Raw genomic sequence first — 15,222 nt, forward strand, 5'->3', positions numbered from 1 at the left:
AATTTTAATCATAAACACAGTTCTCTTGAAAATTTTCAGTGGTGCTACTTTTAATTTTGACTTGGAGTCTTCAGTTGCCCACTGTGAATATTATTTCCTTGTCTTTTTTTTTTTTTTTTGGCCACGCCCTGTGGCATGTGGGATCTTAGTTCCCCTACCAGGGATCGAACCCACACCCCCTGCAGTGGAAGCGTGGAGTCTTAACCACTGGACCACAAGGGAAGTCCCTCATTTTCTTATTTATTAATCCTGATACTCAGTATTTTCCTTGGAGTTACAGTCTAATGATTGACTTCGACAATGACTGAATTTCAACTATTTTAGTGAACCTAAAGCATAAATTTTTCCTTTCTTGCAATCCTTAATTTGTTTAATAAAGCTTTTCTCCTCACATTTTTTGTGACACAATACAGACTCCTTTGAAGATACAAAAGTTTTACATTGTTTGTTTAGTTTTAGGGATTTTCAAAATCATTTGAGATTAGGTATAGAATATGCGTTAGGACACTGTCCCAGTATTTTTTCTAATTTTAGTGTTATAGTTCTGGCTTTATTAAGTAAAGACTATCTTTAAAGGTGAAAAAAGATTTATCAACTAAAAAAAGTGGGAAAAACCTACTTGAGATTTTTATTTAAGTTCTGTTTTAAAACAGGCTGTCTTACATTCCTATGAAAAGTCGCACTGTACCTACCGACTTCAGTTGGTTATTTCTTTGCATAATCTATAGGATTTGTTCTAACTGCTAGATATCCAGAAAGAGTCTTTGAAACCAACTTGGCAGTTAGAACAAAGAAAACTCACTAGGGGAGAAACGTTTAAAACAAAACAAAACAAAACAAAACAAGAAAACCCCCACACTTCATTTTCTATAGCTCAGACATTAAAAGCAAGTTGGAAGTACATTCTTTAGAATATTTAACGTTTGCCATTTCATTGATTATTATAATATAAAATCTAAAACCACTTCTACTTAAGACTTAATTTTAGCCACCTTTTTTGTTTTTATTTCCATTACTCTAGGAGGTGGATCAAAAAAGATCTTGCTGTGATTTATGTCAAAGAATGTTCTTCCTATGTTTTCCTCTAGGAGTTTTATAGTGTCTGGCCTTACATTTAGGTCTTTAATCCATTCTGAGTTTATTTTTGTGTATGGTGTTAGGAAGTGTTCTAATTTCATTCTTTTCCATGTAGCTGTCCAGTTTTCCCAGCACCACTTATTGAAGAGGCTGCCTTTTCTCCATTGTATATCCTTGCCTCCTTTGTCATAGATTAATTGACCATAGTTTATCTCTGGGCTTTCTATCCTGTTCCATTGATCTATATTTCTGTTTTTGTGCCAGTACCATATTGTCTTGATTACTGTAGCTTTGTAGTATAGTCAGCCACCTTTTTTGAATGATATCACAGAAAAACACTGTCATGTCCTGGGGCCAAAAATGGAAACCTGACATCTCATAAAATTTCATCAAGGACCCTTTACTTTTAGTAATTTAAAATCACTACCCCCACCTACTAGAGCTATCCTACTTCTACAGTTTGTTATAGCTAGTACTTATCAAGCATATGCTCTGACACTGGGTATTCTTGGACGTGAAATGCACTGGGTGTGGGGGAGTGCAGGGAAGAGACCAGACCCCAGGCAGAGCTTCCAGATTTGTTGGAGAAGCAGTGTACACAGCACTAGATTCTAGATGTGGGTATGGTTCAGCTCTTGAAAACATTTTTAGGATTCTTTATGTTATAGAAAACATTTCCCAGCACCTTTGAGTCAAACAATAAAATTTTAACAACTTTAACTACATGCACACATGTATGACAAATGCTAGTAAAGCAAAATTTATTCTAGTTTGTAGCTACGAATCCATGCCAAGAGGAGACTGAGGCAATAAAAAAAAAGTAGTAACTGTTAGGATGCTAAGTTGGAGTTAGAGGTTATGGGAAAAATGACATTTTCCTCTATTTATGCTGTTTAGTTTTGCCAAACTGTAATTTTTTTAAGTTTTAAAAACCACATTAGATTATAGGTATGATAGAGTATTATTAGTATGATGCTAATGTGTAATGTTGGTATTAAGGGAAACTGGTATAAGGGGCACCGCAATGCTCTATACTATCTTCTCAAGTTTTCTGTACCTCTAAAACTATTTCGAAATATACGTAGATTTTTAAAACCACAGTAAATAGAATTTAGAATCTAGAAAAATGAAAAAACTCATCCAAAATTCCACCATTCTAATACAACAATTTTTGTCATTTTGATGTATTCCCTAATACATTTTTTACATGGATAATTATAAAAACTGTTTGCAGGCAATTTTATATCTTGCTTCTGTTATATAATATTGTGTCACAAACATTTCATCCAGTTTGCCACATGGCCTCACCATCCGTCTGAATGGCTGCGTGATATCTCTGATATTTATTGATAACAGAAATAGATTTGAGGATATGTGTCTGGGGGCAGGATGAGAGCACTCCTGGTAGAAGGAATGCTGTGAGCAAAGGCTCTGAGGAGAGTCAGGGACAAATACTTTGCCTGGAGCTGAAGTATTGGGAGAAGGTAGGTGGTGAGGCTGGAAGATCAGGTGGATCTGGGGCCCCAGAGCCTTGAATACCAGAGAGAGGTGGATGGATGGTTGGAAGGTATTGGCGGCTTTAAGGGATGGTCCATGACCATATCTGGGACCCTGCGGGACTGGAGAGATGAGACCAGGTCTTAGGCCTGTGACTGGGAGAGGGATGCTACTAATAGTATCAAAAGAGAATTCAGGAGGAAAATAAGATTTGTGTGTTGGTAGGATTGAGAGTCACTTGTTTGTTTGTTTGTGAGCTGCGGAAAAGGAGGTAAAAGTCTGTAGAGTTTGGGGTATGTGAAATGTATGGCAGGAAGGGCCGCACTGGGGTTGGTTTAGGATTCCTGCGTCAGGAGGTTACAGTTGAAGCCGAAGGGGAGGATGGGACTGTTGAGGAGAGAGTCCTTGTGGAAAAGCAGAAAGGAGAGCCCAGGGTGGAGCCTTGAGGAACAATCTGGAGGCCAGAGGAAGAAAAAGAGCTCAGAGGCAGACAGAGGAGTGGCCAGAGAAGGCTGTCTGTGGCCGAGGCATCTGTGCCTTCCTTTGCAGCACTCTCCCAGTGTATAGTTAGATGTTTGCTGATGGTTTCATTGTCTGTTCCAGAAGGGTGGGGACTGCTGTATCTTTGGCGCGTACATGTACCTTCAATGCCTAGCACATAGTGAAGTCTCAAAAAATATATGTTGAATAAAGAGAGAAAAAAGCCAGGACTGGGCATTGCTTCAAGTGCCAAGGAAAGGGCTGTTGACATCATCCTGTGGTCAAGGGTGAAGCCTGCAAAGACATCTTTGCATTTGTCCTTTCACATGTTACTGGGACCTGTCAGGAAGAAACTCGATCATAGGGACAGAAACATAACTGCAAAAGGCTTGAGGAGTGAGTGAGTGATAAGAAAGTTTTGTGTAGTTCTGTCAGATTCCTTACAGTAGCAAGGAAAAAAACAGTAAACTTCTATTTGAAGGTGTTGGAAGATTCAGAAGAAGCTTCTTTTTAAAAATATTTTTAATGTTTTTCTGTGTAATTTTTAAAATAATTAATTAATTAATTAATTAATTTGGTTGCACTGGGTCTTAGTTGCGGCAGGCAGGCTCCTTAGTTGTGGCATGCGAACTCTTAGTTGTGGCATGCATGTGGGATCTAGTTCCTTGACCAGGGATTGAACCCAGGCTCCCTGCATTGGGAGCGCAGAGTCTTAACCACTGGACCACTAGGGAAGTCCCCAAAGCTTCTTTTTTTAAGGATGGGAAACAACAGATTTTAAAAGACAAGGTGTCACCAGGAGTGGAGAGATTAAAAATTAAGAGGGAGAAGAGAGAAGTGGAATAATTAATGGGATTTGTTTTCCCTGTGGAAGGTAGAGAGGGTTAATTTTCTTAGCAACTGTTTATTGATAACATCCTCAGCAATGTCTTGTGGAGAACATGCGGCACATTGATTTCATTACAAGGAATTTGTCATCTGGCAGATGAGATATATGTATACCTATGTTAGATAAATAAAGCTACCAAAGGCACAGACAGGTGAGTTAGCATTTCAAAAGTAAGAACCTCAACTCTTTTTCAGAGACAAGACTAAAAGAAGGATGGGATGGGTAAAGATAGAAACTTCTTTTTTAGATGTAAAGGCAAGAAGTTGAGTTAGTTGACGTTAAATTTGAGTTGTGCCTTGAATGATGACGTTTGGATGGGCAGGAAGGGAAGAAGTCCATCGAAGTGGGATCGACTATACACACTACTATATTTAACATAGATAATCAACAAGGACCTACTGTACAGCACAGGGAGCGCTGCTCAGTACTCTGTAATAACCTAAATAACCTAAAGGAGAAGAATCTGAAAAATAATAGATAACATGTTTATGTGTAAGTGAATCACTGCTGTTTACCTGAAACTAACACAGCCTTGTTAATCAACTCTATTCCAATATAAAATAAAAATTTTAAATAAACAAAAAGAAATCCAGCGAAGATATTAGGGGACTACAGAATTTGTTCTATTCACACAGCAGGGAGGCCATAGACCTTCATGAACTAGGTGGTGGTATGATAGTGCTTGATAAATTGGAAATAGATTGCAAGTGGCATCCACCCATCCAACCATCCATCCATCCATCCATCCATCCAGTATTTGAATCCAAGAATGTATCACCACTATTCTCCTAGGTGCTGGGGGGACGGTGGTGCACACTTAGAACTTTCAGTGAAATTGAGTGGTTTAAAGCCTCTGGCAAGGAAAGCAGAGTCAGAATGTTTGAGCTAAGAGATTCTCGCTTAGATAGATTCTCAGAGAGTCTCAGCGCATAAATGTAGGGGGGAAAGACAGAGAGAAGACACTGATTGAGCTCATTCCACAGGTAACCAAGTTTCTTTGATCAGAGAAAGGCTTGTTTCTCCCACCCTGGCATACCTGCCTCCCCATAGCCAACGTCTTCTCTAACTGCTACTGTGGGAGGTGCTGCTCTAGAGGAATCTTGAGGGCCAGCATGGAAGCCCTGGGAAGGTCCCAGAAGAGTCTTCCTGTGAAGCGATGGGATAAAAACAGTCATAGAAAGGTAATCCTCATAGTGGCTTGTCAGGAGATGGGCAGGAAGAAAGACTGAGGCCAGGAGACCCCAAGTGGCTGTTACAGAAAAGTCATCCCAAAGGCCCAGGGGCAGGGTGTGGAAGGAAGAATGAAGAGCGGGAAGTGCAATTCCAAGATGTTCGTGTTCACTTGCCGCCACTGCCGTAACGGAGCACCACACGGAGGGCGGCGTGCGTAACAGAAGTGCACCGTTTCACTGTGTGGAGCCTGTGAGTCTGAAATCAGGTGTGGGCAGGGTTGGTTCCTCCTGAGAGCTGTGAGGGAGAGACCTGTGCAGGCCTCTCTCCTGGGCGTGCAGGCGGCCATCTGCTCCTCGTATCTCTTCATGTCATCTTCCCGCCCTGCGGACCTGCATCTGTTCAGGTTTCCCTCTTCGGTAAGAACACCAGTCATAGTGGTTTAGCGCCCACCCTCGTGACCTTGTTTAACTTGATTCCCTTTGTAAAGAGCCTGTCTCCAAATACAGTCACACTCTGAGACACTGGGGGTTTGGATTCCAGTGTATATCTTTTGAGAGAACACCATTCAGCCCCTAACAGGGAGAGCTGTCAGGGATTCAGTGTCTGACAAGACTTGGGACTGAAGAGGAGGGAAGGGTTGGAGATGTACCTCAGAGAGTCCCAGCTGGTGACCAGGCGCATGGTGGGGCCACCGTCAAAAGTAAGAAAAGAGCTTATCTGGGAAGTGGTGGGGGGGAAGTAAGTTCATCTTCTTTTTAAGCTCTTAAGAGGTCATCAGGCACATCATAAATGCTTTATGGGCGTGTCACGAGTACCTAAGACTAACCATGAACACACCTGGACAGTACAGAACCTTTCTACTGATATTGATGCAGCAGAGAAAAATCGTGCAGGGGAGGCCGACGGGAGCATCCAGACTGGGTGGGAGTTGCCATTTGTAACAGGGAGCTGGAAACAAGCGAAGCTGTGTTCAGGGTGCACGTGGTGGATTTTTGGAAAGTGTTAAAGAAAGCAGCAGGAAAGGCTATAGATGGAGTCCCCATGGATGTGAACTTGTGCAAACTCAGGTTCACGGCCTTGCCTCCTCCCCTGCCACACAGTCTGTGGTGTGTCCAAGGGTTTGCAGAGGACTCTCAAGCCGGGTTCCTCCCTCCAGAAACCACAGAGGGGCTGAGTGCGCAGGACATGCACATGGGCCTCTGGGCTCTCAGTGGTTCCCAGGACTCTCTCCTGCCGGGGGTTAGTCCTGTTATTTGGGGGGAGCGGGGTGGAGAGGCATTAGCGAGACCATCCTGCCGGCCGTCATGGAGAAGAGAGGCGGTCGAGGTAGGGAAGGGAGCGGGGCCGGGTTGCAGGAGGTCTGAGCTTCCAGGACAGCAAGAGGAAGAGCAGGACCTTTCCAAACCCAGGAGTAGTTTCTGAAAGCCTCAAAGGTGATTCGGACCCACTGCCTCCCCCAAAATGAGATCATCCGTTGGGAGGGAGAAAGTGTCTGGCTGTGGGTTAAGCTTGCCTAGGTTCACACAGCTAGGTTGATGTCTGAATACGTGTAGTTTATGTTAACATAAATGTACAGGTGAAGTTATTGTGAGATTCGTCACAAGTGACCCTCTTATCCTTCATCTGCCATGTCCTCTCGCCCCCCCTACCGTCTCTTGGCCATTTCTGGATAATCCATGAGCCCAGCCCATCACTTTGCACATAGAAAGTACTTCAAACACTGGCCCTGGAAAGGGGCCGGAATCGTGCACTGTCCAGTGGCTGCTGTTTGATCTGACACTATAGGCAGTGATGAGAATCCTTAAGGGCAGGTTTCAAAAACTTAGAAGAAAACACCTGTGAGTGTCCCACAGAAAACAGATTAAAATTTTCTCACTAAAAGTTATTAGTGCCCACCTGTGTTCTGCAGAGACCGATGGTTCTGGACCCTGCCTGCACTTGGAGAACTTCTATAAAATACCAGTGCCTGGGTCTCATTCTGCAGAGAGTCTAGCCAAAGTGCTCTGGGGTGGGCTCCAAGCTCTGGTATTTCTTAGTGGTCTAGGACTTAGTATCGCCTCCTCCTTTGAGGGAGGAGGGCTGGGGTGGACCATGCATCGAGGGTGGGCCACCTGGGCAGGCCCGATCCCTGAGTTCTTGCCTTCACAGTGGGCAGAGCAGGCGGAAGGGGACAGCCTGCTGCTGCTGGAGAGTGTGAGGAAGAGGGTTCTTTGACCGCCGAAACCTGTTCACCAACTCTTAAGCCTGATCGTCCCAGAAACACACGTTGGAAATGCTGATGTGATGAATTTCTGAATCAGCGTTTAGGCTATTTTAGATGTGTTCTTACCTAACTAACATGTGTGTGTTAGATTATACAGATGTTCCCAACATTAGAGGTGGAAGAAGTCGTATCTTGTGGTCCATTTCTCACTTTGAAGATATGGAAATAGAGGTCCCCAAAGTTGTATTGTCTTTTTTTCCTTTTCAGAAGCAATGAACGTATCTATCACATGTGTATTAGTTTCCTAGGGCTGCTATAACAAACAGCCTACCCCAGCTCCTTCTCTCTCAGGGGTACGTCCTGCACCTCTTACCTTGGGCAGATCCCCTTTAAGATGGCGATGGCTCTGGTCCACTCGGCCGTGGCAGACTCGCCTGACTGTCCCACCATCAGGGACAGCTCCAGTTGGCTTCTAGCTCCTCATACACACAGGGTAGGGTCCCTATTGGCAGAGGGGTTGGGAGGACTGTGGGGATCTATCAATCAACAAGCATCAGGCTAAGGAGTGAGAGGCCATCTCCCTTTCTGGCAGGCACCCCGACAAGTGGTGATCTTGAGGCCCCCTTCACTTGGCTTGGGGGGTGAACAGAGAGCTGCCTCTTCCTCCTTATGGGCAGAGGAAGGAAAGCAGCCCCCGCTCTTACTTCTTCCACGGAGTCCTTCACAGAAATCTCTTCCTCTTCTGTAAGCTGAGGGTGGGCTTCATACCATATTTTTGGTCCTTCTCAGCTGGTCCTTGGGGTTTACCTGGCAGCTCTCTGTGGGATGTGCACATACCATTGTCCTCAGCTTGGGCCCCAATTAAAACTCTGCAAACAGTGGGAAAACATCCCATCCCCTATCCTGTTATATTCTGTGCCATGGGTTACTTGATTTTCCTAATTATGGGACTTTGAGATTGTTTCAACTATTTTACTGTTCTCAGTACTGCTTTGGTGGATGTCCAAGTGTGCAGCCCACCATGTAAGATTATATATTTCCTTAGACTTGATTTACATCTCTGTTTACAGGCTAGACCTAATAAGCCACAGTGCCAGTTGGTTCTTCCGCCAAGCAAGCTATGATTCAAAGCCAATTCCTATTCATAAATAACACCAAACTAAAAAAAAAAAAAATGCTGTCTTAGCTATTGAAACCCTGTCAACAGCTAATTGATTTCTTGGAAATTGAACAAGCCTTTCAAAACTAAAGTTCCACCTTATGTTACCCAGAGTAAATGGGGCGGGGGCAGGGGGAGGAGACATCCAGTTTTAAACCACAGAAACTCCAGTCATGCTGGTCTGTTGATAGTATTATATAAAGTATAATATGACGACCAAGACATTGAAGCCAGAAAACTGTCTTAGTTAACGATTGATGCTAAAGTAGTAGCCCAAGAGATGGTGATTAATTTTGTATCTTATTAATTCACCAAAGAAACAGAAGTCTTTTATTTCCAAGGACACATATTTTGTATCTCAGATGGGACTCTTTCCTGTAGCCTTGGCTCCTCGCATACCCTCTGGGCTCCCACCTTCTTCCCAGCTCTCCTGCACGTCCTCCATTCCAACAGAGGCTGGGGCCCTGTCCATATTGTACCGTATCTCCTGAACTTGGTGCCACCTGATACTAAGTCAGAGGGGAGGCTTGGCATTGCTGATCCCGACCATTTAGAAAGTGGGTTTGGGCTCAGATGCCCAAATTGACAACTTGGCATCTTTGGATCTGAAGGGGACTGTAGAAACCATGTCGTTTCACAGAGGGGACCTGAGCCAGTGGCTGAGTTGGGACCTGGTGCCTTGTCCAGCGTCCCTCCCCCCTCTCCCACCCCCCACCCCCGCCCCCTTGCCTAGCATTTCTGAATCAGTAGCCCTTGGTGTTACCAGTTGCCACTGGGCCTCTTGCCTGGCCTAAAATCTAGGGGGAGAGGCTTTTCCGCAGTTCTCAATGCTGTCAGTCTGGCAGACTAGCACTAGGGTTAAAGCTACTGGAACAGACTTGGTAAATGGAGGGCTTGCTCTTTTCTTTAAATTGGGGGCAGAGGTGGGTGGCAAAATCCCATCCAACAGCCTCATTGCCTTGGCAGAGCTACCGGCTCACCAGACCATCTGCAAACCCAAAGCAATTACGTATGTTGTAATAACAGGGAATGGACCCCACCAGCACTTGCATAGATGGTATCTCCTGTGAGTCAGCCCAGCAGGCCCCTACCTGCCCTTCTTGATACGCAGCAATCCTTTCAAGCTCCAACAAGATCTGTTTGATAGATTGGCGAGTCCTTTTGTTTGTTCTCTAAGGGAAAATCAGATCTCCCTTCTTCTACTTTTTTTTTTTTTTTTTGGCTGTGTTGGGTCTTTGTTGCTGCACGAGGGTTTTCTCTAGTTGTGGAGAGCGGCAGGGTTACTCTTCATTGTGGTGCGTGGGCTTCTTTGCTCTGCGGCATGTGGGATCTTCCCGGACCAGGGGTTGAACCCACGTCCCCTGCATTGCCAGGTGAATTCTTAACCACTGCGCCACCAGGGAAGTCCTCAGATCTTTCTGCTTTTAGGAAATACTTGGTGGTTCCTTACTTTGCCCCTGATATGAAGTTTAGAGATGGGGAACCACATAAAACCAGAGAACCTTTCCCAGAACCTACACTTGGTATTTTTCAGGGTTTCTTTTTTTATTTGACAGATACTGTCTCCTGATTATTAATCAGATTTTCCTCCTTTTTTGTATGTTTTCTGATTTTTTATTGGATGGCAGACATTGTGAATTTTAACTTATTGATCTGGGTTTTATCGAGTTCCTTTATTTTATTTTATGTTTGGCCATGCTGCTTGGCTTGCAGGGTCTTGGTTCCCCGACCAGGGATCAAACCTGGGCCCCGTGCAGTGGAAGCATGGAGTGCTAACCACCGGACAGCCAGGGAAGTCCCTCACACTTGGTATTTTTAACTCCGGTGAGAGGGACTCCTGTTAACCTTGCGGTCACCATCTCCCAGTCCGGACAGATGCACATTCTTGAAACAGGCTACGAGAGGGCTGGTTCTTGAGACAGAGCTGTCTGGGCATTTAGAGGAGGCAGAAGGAATTTCAAGGGGTTGGTTTTGCTGGAATGGAAATCACCTGTTGGATTCTGTGAATTTCAGCCTCTAATCTCTCTTGCCTTTTGCACCTTAGTCTCCCTGCTCTCTCTGTGCTTCATTTATCCACCTTCCCATCAGTCTACAGAGTTGACTGTCTCTGCTCTAACATGGTGATGGAGGGCGCTATGTTAGAATCGATGAGTAGATGTACTAACTAACTATTAGAAAGTGAATACCATGTGAGTAATACCAGGTGAACTTGACTAGGGTCTTGAAGAGCCATGGATCTTTTCTCTCTGCCTTTTGATACCCCCAAACAATTTTGCCTAAAAGAGATAATGATCTGATTCTGTCTCCCATTTGGTGCTTAACTTCCTCAGGTTGTGTCACCTTACTTCTTCTCGACTATATTTATTGATCCTGGGTGGTGTCTTCCAGTGACCTGCCTGCCTCCTCACTGTGCTCTGACATCCATGGGTACCATCGCATCTTTAGTGCGTCATCCCTGCGGACAGTCCCTCCCACATCTGTGACCCAGCCTGGTCTCTCTCCTTTCTTCCTCCCCCTCACTCCCTCTGCCCATAAGCTTAGATGCTGACAGGCTCCACTCATCAGGCATTTTGGTGTTGCTCTTGCTGACTTTGGGTGGAACCTGCCTTGCCCAGCCCTAGGTCTGGGTGAACTGGGACCACCTGCTTTCCTTATTTTTGATTCCTGCAGAAAATGATGAAGTGCAACCTGCTTTTCCCACTATAGATTCATGCCACCCAACCACAGGCATCATTTCAGGACCTCGAGTCCTTTTTATCTATAATGAACTTCCCAGAAGTGAAATTTTAAAAGGAAAGTCATAGTACTCTAATTGGATAGAATCTATTCATGCCTTTGTCTTTGACTGATTTCTACTTTGGGACCAAGTCAAAAGAAAATGTTTGTGTTAAGACAGGTACAAGCCAGAGGGCAAAAATGCCTGCTTCCTAGCACTTAGTAGTTATTTCCCTGGGTTTTGTTTAATAATCATTAAATTGTACAGTCCTTTATCTGCTCTAATTGACTTAACGGCTTCTTTTGGCATTATCATCCAGTGCCCTGTGGACTGTAATGCCTTGGAATTTCACAAGTGGGCTAGAATCTCACTTAAACTTCTGGTTGATGTGGGTTTCAGGATACAGCTGCCCTCACATACAGTTGAGAGTGTAAATGGATGGAAACTTACAGAAAATTATATTACTCATTGATCCAGTGATACCACTTTAAGGACTTGATACCACAGACATCATAGCAGAGTGTGTTTGAAACAGAGAAGAGTTGCAGGTAACTTACATGCACATAAGTAGGAGGTGATTAAATAACTTTTGGTACTTTGACACAGTATAATAGTATTAAGCCATTGAAAAGAGGAGAGACCACTGACCTTAAAAGATACTCACAATATATTGTTCAACAAATAAGCCAAGTTGTAGACTAACATGGCTTGGGGCTGAACAGCATCTCTACCGTAGATTGAGAATGTGGCTGTCAGTAAGGACCGAGGAAAGGTGTGCCCTAGATTGTAACCTCTGGGGAGGGAGCTGGGATGAGAGATTGGGAGAAAAGGATTTTCACATCTCTTGTTGCTTTTTTGAAAAACAGCGTGATTTGAATACTTGTTACTTTTGTGTGTTTGTTTGGTATTTTCTTCAAAGAAAGTGATGGACTAAATCATCTAGACATTTAGGTGGTATTTTGGCTCTGTTAACTTTTCATATATTAGCCCTTGAAACCAAGTGGTCTTTCTCCAGCTAGCACGTAATTACGCGGCACAGGAAAATCAGAGACTGAAGTGAGGAGTTTACAAACGCACTTCCTCATCTCGAACCTTCAATTGGTCTGTGTTCCAGCGTTGGTGAAAGAAACAGAGGTGGAACCTCCCTGCCCTCAGTAATATCCGCATCCTCGTGGTCTGCTTGCATTTGCACCTGCAAACCATAATCGCCTGTAAAATACTTTGTGATATTTCTGAACGGTAACCAACTATGCTTCGCCCCTAAAGGGAAAACCCCCTCCCTCTTTTATCTTTGAAACCGTAGCCGAGGTATGAAATTACACCTGAGCGTCCCCGCCTTGAAGTCACAGGAACAGCCACTGCAGTCTTTGACCTTCATTTCAACTCTAGAAGTAGCAGGTCTTCCTTGTAATTGGATAGAAAACTCATTGAAGAGAAGAACTAAATGTACACAAACCCACAGGTTTGCTCTCATCCTAGCCAAGTGCCACAGTGTTTATTTCCAATTCCCATCCTTCCAGATTTAGTTCTTTCATCCTCAGTGACACTTGCCCTGTTCCTAGGGTCTCACTTGAGTTCCTTCCCACTGTTTTGCTCCCTCGACACTCGGTCTGTGCCTTTTTCACACGTTATTCTTTGTGGTATCGGTTTTTATGTGCGTGTCTTTGTCCTATTCCAGGATCATCATCTTGCCGCATTAGGAATCTGTCTGCATTGTCTCCAGCACCAAGTAGGTGCTTGATGAATGTATCCTGAATGACATACATTTCTAAAAGCCAGTTTCTGGAATACAGACAGACCTCGTTGCATTGCTCTTTGCTTTATTGCGTTTGCAGATATTGCGTGTTTTTACAAATTGGGGCGACCCTGCGTCCAACAAGTCTGTTGGCGTCATTTTCCCAACTGCATTTGCTCACTTCATGTCTCTGTGTCACGTTTTGTAATTCCTGCAGTATTTCACACGTTTTCATTATTGTCACGTGTGTTATGGTGATCTGGGAGTGATGATGTTTGATGTTACTACTGCAGGAAGATTATGACTCCTTGAAAGCTCAGATGATGGTTAGCATTTTTTAGCAGTAAATTGTTTTTTTTTGAATATGCAGCCTTATTTTTTTTCAGTTTTGTATCTTGCTTTATTTTCTTTTTTTTTAAACATACAATAAACTGCATATTAAAGTATTTTTAAATCAGCATATGTAGATTGTTTTTTAGACAGAATGCAATCGCACACTTACTAGACTACAGGATAGTGTGAACATAACTTTTATATGCACTGGGAAACCAAAAAGTTCATGTGACTTGCCTTTATTGAGATATTTGCTATACTGTGGTGGTCTAGAACCAAACCCACAGTATCTCCAGTCTATGCCTATATACTTTCAAATAAATAGATATGTCCAATTTTCTATATGCTGTGTTTATTTTTCAGTAAAAAATAAAAATAAATGTAAACAGTTATTACAGTAATAATTAATTTGCAGGGAAAGAATTGAGTATAGAAAAACCCGACAGGAGACATAGTCTAGTCCTGATGTTTAGAAGTGGATAACGAGTAGACACATTCAGAAGAGTTACACAGATGCCGTCTTGGAAATTCATAGCACTGTAAGGTGGTTGAGTTGCACTGGCTGCGTGATGGGAGAAAATGTAGAACAGTCTGAATCCATGCTATAGAAGTGCTGTTACCCTGGCACACTCGGGCATTTAAAATCTTATTTTCAAAGCCATTTACTAAAATATTTTCCTAAAGCAGAGACATCAAGCTTTAGCATTGGTTGTTCTCCCTAAAAAGCTAGTTATTTCAGGGGAGGTATTTCTTCTCAGGCTCTTTGCCTGTCGTGTAGGTGGCTGCCACCAGGTGGGCAGTGATAACTTCCATCTTTGTGGTGGTTTCCAACCAGCCATAGGCGACAGTTGGGTTGACCAACCTGTTGAGTGCTTTCCCACTCAGTTATCCTCCCCTTAGTTTGCAAGATTATAAAGATGGGACTCTTTATTAGTGAGCTAAGCATAGGCATGGAAAGGTGAACTGCCCAGTCCTGCAGAGCACGTTTCCCAGAAACCCGGTACCTGGCTCCTAGGTGCTGGTTGGTACCCTCCTCATCACTCTGTCACCATCTTCGGCCCATCAGTCCATCCCCACGTGTGGACGGCACACGGAGCGCACGTTCATCTCTGAGTTGAGAGCTTTCCCGGGTGTCTTCTTGGCCCTGGGTTGCTGCTGCTTGGAGCCTGGTGTGAAATCACCTCGTGTCTGTATCCAGGGCGGACTCTCATTCAGCACCTGGTTCCCGCAGTTCCCTGAGCAGAAATGCGACCTGACGACCAGGTTATAAACTCACCAAAGTGCAAAATTAGTGTCACCTAGCCAACTTTCTTTCTACTCAAAGAATTCTTGGCGGCAGCTAACACATTTGCCCAAATATAAGGTTTCTCCATATTCACAGTGGAAAGATTTTACAAAATGGGGGTTTTCTTTAGCTTACTTGAGTATATAAACCATTGGTGTTCAGCTTTGTGGTTACCTTCGGATTTCCTAAGGAGATTTTTTTAGAGATTTTATGTGGTAAAATACGCATATAATATTTACCATCTTGACCATTTTTAGGTACAGTATACAGTTCAGAGGCATTAAGTACACTCACATTATGGCACAACTACCACCACCATCCATCTCTAGAACTTTTTCATCTTCCCAAACTGAGACTCTATACTCATTAAACACTAACTCCCCATTCTACCTTGCCCCACCCCCTGGTAATCATTATTTTACTTTCTGTTACTTTGAATTTGACTCCTCTAGGTAACTCATATAAATGGAAGCAGACAGTATTTGTCTGTATGTGACTGGCTTATTTCACTTAGCATAATGTGCTAAAGGTTCATCCTTATTGTAGCATGTCTCAGAATTTCCTTCCTTTTTAAGGCTGAATAGTATTCCACATTTTGTTAATCCATTCATCTATTGATGGACATTTAGGTTGTTTCCATCTTTTTTCTTATCTAGACCTTTTCCTTTTGGTATA

At 43.5% G+C, this 15,222-nt stretch overlaps 1 protein-coding gene across 2 annotated transcripts in view; it reads left to right on the plus strand.

The window, feature by feature from the left end:
* Positions 1 to 15,222, plus strand: part of EDARADD (EDAR associated via death domain) — a 53,121-nt gene that overhangs the window by 19,748 nt on the left and 18,151 nt on the right. The window lies entirely within an intron of this gene.

Source organism: Hippopotamus amphibius, chromosome 5 (assembly GCF_030028045.1).
Source record: "Hippopotamus amphibius kiboko isolate mHipAmp2 chromosome 5, mHipAmp2.hap2, whole genome shotgun sequence".
In the NCBI taxonomy this organism is placed as follows: domain Eukaryota; kingdom Metazoa; phylum Chordata; class Mammalia; order Artiodactyla; family Hippopotamidae; genus Hippopotamus; species Hippopotamus amphibius.